The 13,249-nt window shown below is 50.4% G+C and overlaps 1 protein-coding gene across 4 annotated transcripts in view; it reads left to right on the top strand.

Annotated features, from left to right (window-relative positions):
* The window catches only part of DAAM1 (dishevelled associated activator of morphogenesis 1), a 103,372-nt gene that overhangs the window by 18,144 nt on the left and 71,979 nt on the right, over nucleotides 1–13,249 (top strand). For all 4 annotated transcript variants that reach the window (XM_064422984.1, XM_064422986.1, XM_064422983.1 and 1 more), the window contains one exon: nucleotides 13,097–13,195. The gene's annotated coding sequence lies outside the window, so the exon portion shown is untranslated. The remainder of the gene's footprint in view (nucleotides 1–13,096; nucleotides 13,196–13,249) is intronic.

The raw sequence follows: 13,249 nt of genomic DNA, 5'->3' as shown, positions 1-13,249 counted from the left end.
TTGGGGCAGTATGGCAGGAGGAAGCAATTGAAAATTGTGCCATTCAGAGGCGGGCTCTGGGGGGTGGTGTGTGAAACACCAGCAGCTGGGCTCTGTACCAATATGCAAAACTGAGCTACGGAGCTTGGCAGCTTTTGGGGAAGGCTCTGCAGGGTGTGGGTTCCTCCAATGCTTTGCAGGAGTGAGGATCAGCTTGTCTCCCCTTCTAGTGGGCAGAGCATCCTCAGAGGTTGTAAGGTCGAGCATCTGAGGGCAGACTGTCACCAAGCAGGAGAGTCCTCACACTGTTTTTGGGCAGAAACACAACTGTCCGTGTGGTGAGGCTGCAGGGCAGGGGAGCTGGGGCTGTGCTCTGCACCTGGGAGCCAGCTTTGCACCACTTGGGCTGGGAGGAGAGCACAGTACTTGCCATTAAAATAAAAAAAACAAACAAACTGGAGTATGAAAATGAGGGATGCAGAATGGCATCGTTCAGGGGTGGGATTTGCAGCCACTCAGGTCTGAGGTGTGAGAAGGAGAGCGCAGAGTGTTACAGGGGGGTGTGGAAAGATGTTTTATGTTGCTCAGGTGATTTTCTAGCAGCTTGGTGCCTGTTACAGGCAAACTGTTGGCAGGCTTTCCTCCCAGCTCCAGCAGGGAGGAGGAGGCTGGAGGAACAGTCCAGAGACCATTTCCCCCACCCCAAACAAGCAAGATTCATTGTTTGCTGTGGCATGACCATGGAGGCAGCTCAGGGGCATGTTTTCTGTCTGTGATGTGTTATGTGACGTGGAGTTCAGTCCGTGGTGGGTCTGCCTTGCTGCTGCTCCTGAGTGTTCTTCTTTTTTCCAAACCTTTCTGAGGTGGCTTTCTGGAGCTGCACATCCATCTGACTTTTACCTAGACACGATGTATTGCTTTTTTTTTTTTTTGAGTGCTTGTTCTTTTCTTGGCCTCAGCATCAACTTAATGAATGGTGCTTAGAGGAGCTGTGAACTCATGTCCCATCCTGGAGAGTCTGTGTCAGCTGTGGTCCGGTGCAGCTGTTTCCTTCAAGGATGCTTGTGTGGATGGAAGCGACTGTAAATGTGTTTGTGCAAAGCTTTCCCTGCCGTGACTCCAGTCACCCTTCATGTTCCTGTTGTTTCATGCTGCTGCTGCTCCTGGAAACCACAGCAACTTCTTGCCAGAGCTGAGGGTGGGGGAGATATGTCAGGGAAGGTGGGTGCCCTTGTCGTGCCTGGCTTCCACAGGAATTGCATGCAAAGGACGCTTCACTGGCTGAGGTTTCCTTCCCTGTGCCCCCGAGGCACGAGGAGTGTCTTGGCTTGTGTGCCCAGTGCAGGGGGGAGAGGCTGCTCTGTGCCTTCATATCAGGGTAAGCCTTTAGGGTGCCTGGTGTTTTTCAGCTGCCCTGTCTGGCTTGGCACCATTCTCCTTGCATATCCCGTGCATTGCTTTCAGCTGCCGTGCTTCTGCAGAGGGACACTTGTGTGCCCGGCTTGCTCCTGGACAGCCTGGTGTTGGATCTTATCCTGCAACACAGGAAAAAAGCAGCCCCACGGTGCTGCCTCCTTGGGTTTTCTTCTTCCACTAAGTCCTGTGATTAAGCACAGAGCTCCTGCCATGCCCATCCCTGTGTCTCAAACTCCGTGTGGGAGACAGCAGAGTTAAGGGTGTCGGAGCTCTGGTGTTGTTCCGAGGTGCCGGGAGAGCGTCAGGCAGGAGAAAAGCTGAACTTGCAAATCTGTTCCTGGGCTCTGCCAAGGACTGTTTGAACAGTGCTAATCCCAGGTGCCTCTGGAGCAACCTTGTTTGCAATGCCAGCGCTTCAAATGGGTGTTCTGACAGAAACTTTGCGCAAGCCATTTGCTTACCAAAGCTCTCTGGGTCTGGGAGATTGGTTTTCAGACCTCAGCGTGCCATCTCCTCATCCCAGCATTTTGAAAACACCCTGCAAAGAGACTGGAACCTTTTTGGGGACTACTCGGATCCATTTATGAGCTCCATCTATTTTTCATGGAGAGTGCTGCTGGTAAATTGCATGTGAAGTAGCTGGTGGCTCTGGAGGCATGAGAAATTCCTGTACATCACATGGAGCAAAAAGCTGTCGAGGAAAATTTTTGGAGCGTGCTAAATATTGTAATCCCTGCAGTCAGTTCTGCTTTTGGGGCTGGGGCTGGAATTGAGCCTTTATGCTCATTTTTTCCCCCATTTACTTATGTATTAAGTGCTGCTCTTCCACTTAGCAGGTTCAGCAAAATTTGTCTGTTCTAAATTGATGCAGTGATGGTCATAGCTGTGTTCAAACTGCAGTGATGTGTGACAGGCTGTGATTTGGGTTACCTAGTCATGAAATTGTGCCATTCCCTTAGCTTCACACTAGGACTTACCTTACATCCAAGCTTTTCAAGCCATTCTATAGCGTGACAGCTTTCATCATGAGAAAAAGACAGTAAAGAGGGACTTTAACCTCAAAATTCTCTGAACTGATTTCCAAAGGATTGCTTGTAGTTGCATGACAGGAAGCTTTGTTGGTTTTGCTCTGGGGATGAGGCTGAACTAGGTGAGAGACGTGTGAGACAGTGGTGATGATATGTCTTGCAGCTGTAGCTCAGTTGCCTCATGTTCATGTTTTTATTTTACTTTTGCCTTGTGGTTTGGACTGTGTTTTTCATTTTGGTGAAAGTCAAACTGAGACTGTGTCTTTGGGGTCTGGCATCCCCAGTGTGCCACTGAGGTGTGGGATAATTAAGGAGGGACCCATCCCTTGGGGATGGCAAGACCCGAGCTCCAGCTGTGGTAATGGGCTGTTACAGTGTGCTCTGATATGTATGCCCTTCCTCTGGGAAACTGACTCCGGGCAACAAGGAGCGGGGAAAAAAAGACCTGTGAAAAATGGGTGCTCATTTTTCCAGGGAGGAAAAAAGCCAAGGAAAACATATCCAACAGTCGCCCTGTCAGATATGTCACGGGAATGTCCTTATCCAGCCCCTGGGTCGGACTCAGTGCTGCTAATTACAGCTTGTCTCGCTGCTGAAAGGAAAAGTTTGAATCTGTTCACCCTGAGTTTCCCACAGCAGCATTTTGGGACAGCACCAACCCCTCATCTCCATGCCTGGAAGCTCTTGTCCAATGCCAGAGACTGGGCTGCTGTTTGCATCAATCCTTGGGTTTACGCTCGCCCATCGTGGCTGAAAATAGAAAAACCCCTCTCTGTCTCTCTGCAGTATTCTGAACTCACCTGCTCCAAGAGGCCCTGCAGAGGTGCTCTGGAGCTCAGGGGATGTTGCTGTAAAGGTTCCAAGCAGAGGACCCCTGTCCTTTGTGGTGCTGGCCTTGTTTTTGGCTCTGTGCTGCCAGAGGATCCGCAGCTCAGCTCTCCCGTGGGTGCAGTTCTTCCCGCCTAGCAGAGCTGGCTGGCTTTCAGGAAAATAAACAGCCCTTCTCTGCTGGAGCTGGGAGTCCTGGGCTGCTGCAGGAGGGCAGAAGGGTGTAACCAAAGGACCCTTTCATCACCTGCCTCTACCTGTGCTGCTGCAGCTGCTCTGCAGTGCTGGAGCTGGGCTGTGTCTGATTTATAACAGGCTGCACTCAGGGGACAGATTTGTGTTCTTGGTTCTAAATTCTCGTGTAGCTCCAGGAGGGGAAACCATCCCTAACCTTTCCATTGTGCACGTGGCTGTGTTTCTGTTGGGAGTCCAGCGTTACAGAAGCCTGTGGGATGTGAGCCCACGGCACACACCTGGGCACAGCAGCAGGGCAGGCTCTCACCTGAGCTTGTGGGATATTCATTGCTTTCCCAGCACCAGCTCCAGGTCATGCAGTGCCCAATACAGATGGATGTTCACAGCTTGCCCGTGCTGCTCTAACCCCAAGCTTATTAAAAGCCCACAGGGCCGTGTCTTCCCCTTCCTCCTCCTGCTTCCTTCCCCCTCCCTTGGCTTTTCAACACCAGGTTTTGAATAAATCATCTAGGATGTGATCACACAGGAAATTCGCGAATTTAATTTTATTTTTTTTACAGCCAAGTTCGGAAGTGAATTCAGCTCTCCAGGGTTTCAGTCCTGTGCTTTTTGATCACGAGGTTCCCCATCCTTTCTACTCTGTCACTTGTGACATGACGTCTCCTTGGCCGTGTAAGCTTTTCCCCTGCTTCTGCCTGCCCACAGAAACAATAGCTGCTGGAAATGCTCTTCAAGAATAGCTGGGGATTGCCTGTGGAAAATGCAGATTTAATCTATGTTAGGTCTTTTGGTTGTTATTTTGTTTACTGCTTGGTTATCCTTTTCCTTCAAAGAAAAGCAAAGGGCTTGTTCTTAGCTGGAAGTAACACACTCAAAATCCTGCATTCCTTTGTGCATCTTTGCTTTATTTTCCTTTTCTTTGTGGGTGGGAGCTTAGGGAGTATAATGGGCAGATTAGCAACTGTATTTGTGGAGTAACCCATCTTTGTGCAGGTCTGGCTAGAAACCAATTAAGCTTGTCTTGATCTCTAAATGAGATTTTTGTCGAAGGCCTCACCCAACCGCCTTCTGCATCCATTAATAGCAGGGTGGGATGGAAATAGCTGAACGAGTGGAGATGGCGTGTTGGATAAACAGAGAGGCGTTGGCTGCAGGGAGGTTCCCGGGATGCGTGCGAGCTGCTGCTGCCTCTTTGTGTGGTTGTTTTGTAGCTCTGGTTCTTGAAACCTGGGATTAGCAGTGTTTGACTGCAAGTGTGCAATCCCCTGCTGTAGCAGGAGTGGGGCTGGTGGGAAAAGCTGCTGGATGCAGAGGGAGCATCCCGTGGACTTCATTACTGTGCTGGCCCCCATTCCTGTGACATCCCTGGGTTAAGAGCAGGGATGTGTTTGGAAGCTTCTTGTGACTCTTAGCTGCAGGTCCCCCAGAGTGCCTTGTCTTGGACATATCTGTTTGGTTTTAGGTTGCTTTTTAGCCTGGAAAAACCCTTTGGCTTTCCAGGGGGACACACAACCTCGCCAGGCTGGGGGTGTTTGCTGCTGCTGTGATGGAAACCAGTCCGGGAACGGCGCTTCAGTGCGGTGTTTTTGAAGAGAACTGATTAAGGAAAGATGCCTTTAATAAGCTGTGCCTTCAGGGAGCCCTTGTATCTCTGTCCCAGACTGTTTCTGCATCAAGATAAGGTTGCAGAGCAGCTGGATCCAAGCTCTGCTTTGGGAGGTGTAGGAGGGGGAAGGGCACTGGGATTTCTTCTAGGTGCGAACGTTCATTATGATCACTTTTATTTGTAAAGTACCTACAGAGAAGCCATGCACAGGTGATGCCTTCTTCCCTGCAAGCCTGGCCTGGCTGCCAGGGACAAATGATGGCAAGAGTGATCTCAGGGAAAGGGGAAAAGGAAAACACTGGGTGAGCTTGCAGGGTGTAGCTGCTGCAGATGTGCTGCAACATGCAGCAGACCCCTTCTGCCCCGCTTGGAACTCTCCTAGGGACAGGAGAGCACAAAAAGCACAAACCAGCTTTTCCCTGCATGCCTAGAATTTTGCTGTCCATCTCCCCACTCCCCAAATTCCAAAAGCTCTTGGTTTATTCATGGAAGTGCTGCTTTTTTTTTCTTCTCCCAGTGTCAAAGTGCCAAATAAGTCTAAAGACATGGAATGCTGTGCTGAAGCCCATGTGCCACATCATGGAGGTCATGTCGTGGACCTTGACATCATGGCCAAACCCAGTCACTTTCTGTACTGGGGAAATTTAGGAATCCTGAATCCACAAAGATCTGGATGTGGATGAAGGAAGTGCCTTCCGGGGTTCCATGACAACTGCAAAAACCTCAGAAAAATCTGAAACTGGGATGGCTGGAAGATGGTTTCAGTGCTTGGGTGGGAGTTAGGGAGAGAGGAGCTGGAACAACCTCCAGGACTGGTGCAGTTTTGCTTTTTTTGGATGCTCTTGACTGAAAAGCTGCTGAGTTTTGATGACTGTGAGCCAGAAAAATACCTGTGGCAGGGTGTCCCCCCGACTTCATCCTGCTGTCGTGGGGCTGAGGCAGTTTGGTGCAGTGATCTGATGAGGCATGGCAGCCGTGCCCCGTGGAGATACCATCTCCTGGGAGGAAAATGTAAAAATAACCACGTCTTTGGCTGCGTCTTTGAGTTGCGTGAGAGTGCAGCAAAGGAGGTGGGGGATGAAGTTATATCCATGGAAATGAGGCAGGAGAAGTGAACCTTTTCCTGGGAGGCAGATCTGAAGGAAAGGTCCTCGTCCTCTTGTGCTGGGCTGCAGGGGACACACTGGAGCTGGGCTTTGGGGTGGTTTCAGCAGGCCCCCCATTGTTCCCTGTCATCCTCTTCCTCGCTCTGGGCTGAAGGAGTTGCAGCCTCATGTGTGTTCCTGCACCTCATCCCATGCCATGGCTCCAGGGTCTAGACAGATGACACAAACCCTTCCAAGAGACTGTGTCCTGCCCAAGGCTTTGGAAACCTGTTGGACCCATTCTTCCACCTCTTTGCTTTTCAGAGCTTTTGTGGAGCAGGTCTGTTCCTCCATGGGGGACCACTAAAGTGTGGAGCTGGGAATAAATCTGTGGGAGCTGCCATGGATGGTAGATGGGCGCTCCTGGCGTAAGCAGGCTCAGCTGATTTAATCTGCGGTGGACATGATCTCCTTTGTCTTCCAGTTGAACTAAATACACCCTTTGGGTTGTGGTTATGGAGGCTAACTCCCTTTTTGATTATGGAAATCACACTAACACGGGATGCAGCTGGCTGCCTCTGGATGGAGCCAGGAGAAGAGCAGGATTGGGCATCCCATGGCTGAAACTCTTTCCTGCTTACCTGTGTCTGGACCAGGGCCAAAGTGTGGGATGCTTGATGGGCATCTCTGTGGAGGGTTCCAGCTCCAGAGTTTCATGTGATGCAGGTTTTGGAAGCACAAGGAATTCCAGCATAGCCATAAACTTTCCATTGTCTGGCAGGTTTCGAAGTTTAGTGGCTGAGCTGCACCTACCTGGGCATGGCTGGTGGCTTCAGGACAGAGAAAAGGTCCCTCTCCATCTTCACATAATTCCCAGAAGCAGCAGTTCTGTGTTTCTAGATGCAAAGGAAAATAAAAAGCTGTTGGTCAGCTTGAGCAGCAACTGAGAGAAATTTTAGTCTTGGAAGGGAAAAGGGAAATTAAAGGCCAGTGGTGAAATTTAATGTGTCAGTCCAAAGGTGCCACTTGGGAATGTGTGCCTGGGGCTAGGCACACAACACACAAGCTGTGTGGTGGGGGATGCCTGTTTGCACCCTGTTCTGTCTGTGTGGGTGCTCTGCCAGAGCTGCTGGCTGGGTCTTTGTTGCTTTATCTCCTGAGGTTTGTCCTGTGTGACAGCATCTCAAACTCTTCTGTGTGGCAGCATCTCAGACTCTTCTGAGTCTGGCCTCACAAGGGTCCTTGAAAGACCAGAAAGCCGCAAAAACAGGTAAAATGTCCTGCTGCATCTTCTCTGCCATGCTGGCCTCAAAACCAGGAGTCACTTAATTTTTTCAGCCCTCACTGTTGCTGGCTTGAGAGGAGCCAGGAAAGCAGTTCATCAGCAGGAGAGCTTTAGTGAAATGTGGCTTCAGGGTCTCTAATATTGGCAACTTCTGAGTTAAATACCCAGTGTCAGCCATGCAAGTGAGTGCCTTGTGCAGGTATTTGCTGGAGGCTGGCAAACCTATATTCCCCCATTTGCTGCTTTGGTGTGTAACCAGCTTATCTCTGAGCAGCTGGATTTAACCCTCTTATCCACCTCTGTGCCAGCCCTTCACACTCTGCTGCTGCTCCCTTCCAGGATGCCAGGAAAAGCCTGGATGACTTCCATGGGAAATGGATGTTTGCCCTCCCTGGGATGATTACTTCTGTTATTTAAAAAGAAACAAAACAAAGACTGCACCAGCAAACTCCTGGATTGGGATAATTAAGCCAATTGAAGTGTTTAAGTAAATGAGTTTCCCTTTAATTAAAAAAAAAAAAAAATATATATATGTCTCATCATGGTTCCTAAAATAATGAGCCACTGACCTGCTTTATCTCTGATTTGGCTTACAGATGGAGAGGGGAGGTAAATTATCATGGAAGCATAGAATGTCCTGAGCTGGAAGGGACCCTTAAGGATCACTGAGTTCAAACTCTGGCCCTGCACAGGACATCCCAAGAATCACACCATGTGCCTCAGAGTGTTGTCCAAATGTTCCTTGAACTCTGTCAAATCACTCTGGTGATTTGATGCTGTAATCACCACCCTGGGGAGCCTGTTCCAGTGCCCAACTACCCTCTGGGGGAAGAACCTTTCCTTAATATTCAGCCTCAACCTCCCCTGACACAACTTCATCCCGTTCCCTCAGGTTCTATCACAGGCACCCACAGAGAAGATATTGGTTCCTGCCCCAAATTTTAGATAAAATTAGGGTAAATCAGCTTCACCCTTGACAGATCAGCTCCTTGTCTTCCGTGGCGGTGCCTGAGTCTGTTGGTTCAGGGAAGCAGAGGATTGCTCCCCAGGGACAAGGCAGTTTGTCCTTCCTTTGCTGGTGTCTCTGGAGCAGAGCAGCACTCCGTGGTGGGGCCAGTTTTCAGCTCAGAAAGGTGAGATCTCACCTCCCTGCCTTTGCAAGGTCCGTAAGCCAGGAGGATGCTGGGGAGCCAGGAGCTGTGCCCTGGGGCTGGGAGGAGCCAAGGGACCACATCACACCGGAGATTGCAGAATAAAATGCTAATGGCTCTCCCAAAGCCACTCCACGTGGGAATGGCAGCCCCTCAGCGGTGGGTTAAGTGAATAGATGTGATGAGACACGTTTATTTATCCAAATGCTGATCAGCGCCGAGGGAAACGGGGTGTGTTTGGGGGAAGGGGTGAGGCAGCATGGCAGGGCGGAGGTGCCTGAGATCAGCAGGGACCACAAACACAGCTGTGTGTGCCTCAGTGCCCTGGTAACTTGAACTCGCTGCTGCCGGGAGTCCCTGCCTCAGACTGCTGCCGGAGATGCTGTGCTCGTTGTTAATCTGCTGAGATAATTGTAGTTTTAATGTTTTGCAGCGGGGGAGTTGACAGGAGGCAGAGCATTCCTGGAAGCCCTCGGTGGGTGCCATCCTGGAGGCATCCAGCAGCGTGACTCGGCGTCTGGGCTGGTGGTGCTCTGAAGGGGGCCTGGGTTGGTGCTGATTCTCAAAGCTGGGGGGTAATATAAAGAGGACAGGGAGCACAGGCAGTGATTTGGAGCTGTGGAATAATATTTTCACAGAATCACTGGGTTGGAAGAGACCTTCAAGATCATTGAGTCCAGCCCAGCCCCAACACCTCAGCTAAACCCTGGCCCCCAGTGCCACATCCAGGCTTTGTTAAACACACCCAGGGATGGTGACTGCACCACCTCCCTGGGCAGACAATTCCAGAACTTCATCATTCTTTCTGTAAATTTTTTTTTTTCCTAATATCCAACCTGTATTTCCCTTGGTGCAGCTTGAGACTGTGTCCTCTGGTTCTGTCAGTGCTGCTTTTTGAGCTGTGATTAGCAAAAGAGGCAGTCTGTGAGCAGAACCCGTGGTGGAAGGGCAGTGCCTGACCCTGGTTTGGCTGATGAGTGTGCAGGGAAGTGCTGCACGTGCACAAAAGCTGGGGAAATGTTTTGTGCTGGGGAATGGGAATGCTTCTCTTGCCTTTTCATCAAGAAGCTATAAAATGGCATCCAGCAGCTCTCCAGCCAATGCCTGGAAGCCAAAGCCAGGTGCATGCAATCCTGAACAAGGCACGGGGACATCTGGATATTTATTTATATTTGAGCTGCATTTGGCCACTGGAACAAACACTTGCAGAAAGTGGCCTGAGCCTCAGCTCAGCATCCTGAATGCAGACCACAGGTAGCCCTGAAGGGAGTTTGAGCTTGATGAAAGCAGGTTAAGCCATCAGTAGCAAGAGAAGCTGATAAGATCAACAAGCTGCAGTGTTTGGGAGCCCCATACTCTAGGAGAAATCACTTTCAGGGCAAACACTCCTAAATGTAGCTTCACAGGGTTGGAGGAGGACAGTACAGAAGAGATCCTAATGGATCTGTGCCACATCTGTCCAGGGTGACAGTCCTCCCTCCCTGTTCCACAGTGAGCAGACCCCAGAGGGGTGGCTGGGGACACCAGGTGGGTGTCCCATCCCACCTGGTGGCTCTAGACCTGTGTAAGCCAGCAAGCAGGTGTGGATGGCATTTCTGCAGCTGTGAAAATGATGCCAAGCAGTGGTTTTTCCCTATTTGCTTGCAAAAATCACGCGTTGGCTCTGCCTGCTGTGGGGCAGAGAGGTGGGGACCAGGTGAGATGTGACACAGATCTGCACTGCCACTCTGTTGCCCTCTGCTACCTCCCAAAGCCCTGTAAGAAATGTCTGCTCTGAAAAAGTGATTTCTGCTGGAACGTGTGACTGAAACTACTGCAGTGCAACCTCTCACTGCCGAGGAGAGTCCTCGTTTTGTCTTGTCCCGTTGATCTGAATGAAGTAATTTATAAGGACATTTTCCATGAATCAATAAATCCATGCTTGCTGCTGTGCCTGGGAGGTTTAATTTGCTCTAGATACTGCACAGAGTATCTCTGTCCTGAATTGCACTGCAAAGTTCTGCTCTTTGGGAGAGCATGAGGATGCAGCTGGATCCTCTGGGAACATGCTGCCAGCATCTGATGGTGCCTGATCCCTGATAATTGTGCACCTTCTGGTGTGGAATGAAGAGTTCAGGCAGGGTGTAAGAGCAATAGTTTCCTTCTGTGTGGAGTTTGAGGGCTTAGTCCACTGTGCCAAGCATTTCCTGATCTTACAGATCTTGGGAAATTGAAGCCAGTAAAAAAAGGGAGGGGTGGGATTATTGGCCTTTGAAAAGACCACAGTGCAGAAATCTGGGTTTACAGGTAGGTTTTCCTTCCACATCTCTGAGTGATGCTTCCTCTCAAGAGGAGTTGGAAAATTCCTGTTGCTCTGCACCACCTCCCCTGCTTTTATGAGCCCCTTGGAAGCAGTGCACATGTGTTTACAAAGCCTGCCACTGGATCTGCCTGGAAAAAGAGGGTTCAGAAACACAGCTCTGCTACACATAGAGAAGTCAAAGGCAACCCCAACCGCCCCAGTCCTGAGCTTGTTTCCCTGGCTTTGTCTGAGAACGGTGATGTGGTGAGGCTGGAACTGTGCTCATGGATGGATGAGGGGACCTTGCTTTCTGCTGTGCACTGGGGGTTTGGGGCTGTTCCTGGCCTCTTCCTGGTGTTCTGAAGGCCTCTGAACTGGTGGGGCATGGACTGGCTCAGCTGTCCCTGTGAGCACCTGGATCCCGCCTCTCATCCTGCTCCACCTGCCTGGCTGAGCCCCCAGGGACCCCTCCACCTCTCCTCCAGAGTGGCTCTGAAACCATTTTATACCTCTTGGAGGTCAGAGCTCAAGCTGGAGAATCCAGAAACGTTCCCAGAGCCAAGCGGGTGTGTGCCTGGTCTCTGCTTCTCATTTCCTCCATCGCTGTGAGAGCACTGGAGCTTCTCATGGGGTTTCAGCGGGGTGTCCCCTCTTTTGTTCCTATATATTAGAAAAGTCTGTGCATGTGTTTATATTTAAAAACAATATGTATATATTTCAGCATGGCTGTTTGTGAGCTGTGCCCCTCGGGACTGGTCTGGTTGGACAAAGGGGGGATGTATTTGACAGCTGCCTACCTGTTGCACTGGCAGCTGTGTGATGGTCCTGCTGGTCCAGCCATTCTTGCACTTGGAATAACAGGTGTGATCCCAAACCTGCTCAGACCCTGCTAGGAAGGCTCCTTTTGAAGTGAGCAGGCTTTGGAGTAAGTCTGGCAGCACCAGTGGAGAGGCTCCGTTGCTGTTATTTGTGTCACAGCCTGGGCAGTCCATTCCACGTGTGCCCACCTTGCATTTTCCATGCCCTCTTTCCCACATGCTCGCTGGTGTGTTGGAAAGAAGCAGATGCAGCTTCTGGTGGCAGGGCTGGATGTTGGGCTTGTTGCACATCCTCTGGGACAGCCAACACAAGGTCAAGCAATGGCTGTGCCAACAGCCAAGTGGAGCAGCCATAGAAAGCTGTCATTTTAAATAACTGCCATAATGGCTTCTCCTCCCTTTCTTCCACCCCTTCCCCATGTTCTTCCCCATCACCATGTCCTTCCCCACCCATAGCCTGGGGGCTGCCTGGATCTCTTCAGGATTTATGTTAAAAGGGAAGTGTTATGTAGGTAATTAAACCCTCGGATTGCTGGATGGAAATGGGATTTGGTGCTTACCGCTGTGCCTCTTTCTCATGCATGAGGGTGAACTGATTGATTACTGAGGTTTGAGATTAAATATTCCCCTGAGCTCCACTGGCATTTAGTGTGGTGGGGGGAGGGCAGAGGGAAGGGGTGGAGGGGAAATCTGGTTTTCCTCCAAGGCAAGGAGAGCACAGGAATGTCTGCTGAGCACATCCCCTTGTCTTGGTCTGCAGCATTGGCTCTAACAGGCTCCTGGCATGTTTCTTGGACACCAATAAAGCAGGTGCCTTACTCCATATCCACGCTGGTGGGCTTTGCAAGCTCCTCTCACTGCTGCATTGAGCATCCCACTGCATCCTGCCTCCCCACCTGCCCGCATCCCATCCCTGGCTCACGTCCCTCCCAGCCTAGCAGCGGGGTAGACCTGCTGTCCCCGCCTTTCCCCCTTTGGAGTGCGCCTTATTTGTTTATTTTCCCTACCTTCTTTTCATCCTCTATCCCCTGTGTGTTTGGTTTCGATGGGAAAGGAGGAAAAACCCCCACGCGCCGCTCCTCGAGTGCGTGTTGGGCTGGAGACGCCGCCTTCCCCCTTCCCTTGAAGTCTAATTTTAGCTGAAGGCGACGGGATCCCTCCAGGGCATGGCAGAGATTTCCTATCAGCTGCCTAGACCTTCAGAAACAAAACACACAAACAAACACGGCACAGAAGCACTTAAGGTTTATTTGGGTGAATTCTTTCAAAAAAAGGGTGTGACTTATTTATTTATTTTTTTTTTACGAGCAGCAGCCCCTGCTGCATGCTGGCTTTGTTCTGCTGCAGTCGGGTATTTCAGGTCTTCCAAGATTTAATCAGAATAATTAGTTACTGTCTGTTTGTACCTTCTGTTTCTGTTGCAGGGTTACCAAAGGGTGTATTTATCTTCCAGAGGGCTGCCTAAGTGTGGCTTAATCATTAAAGCATCCGATTTCCTCCAAGTTATCTGCCATGAGGCTTATGTAAGTAAACAAATAAATAAATAAATGAAAGCAGGGAGGGTGGGGGTGGTGTTG

This window comes from Passer domesticus, chromosome 6, assembly GCF_036417665.1.
Source record: "Passer domesticus isolate bPasDom1 chromosome 6, bPasDom1.hap1, whole genome shotgun sequence".
Taxonomy (NCBI): Eukaryota; Metazoa; Chordata; class Aves; order Passeriformes; family Passeridae; genus Passer; species Passer domesticus.
This window is presented reverse-complemented; position numbering and strand designations above follow the sequence as displayed.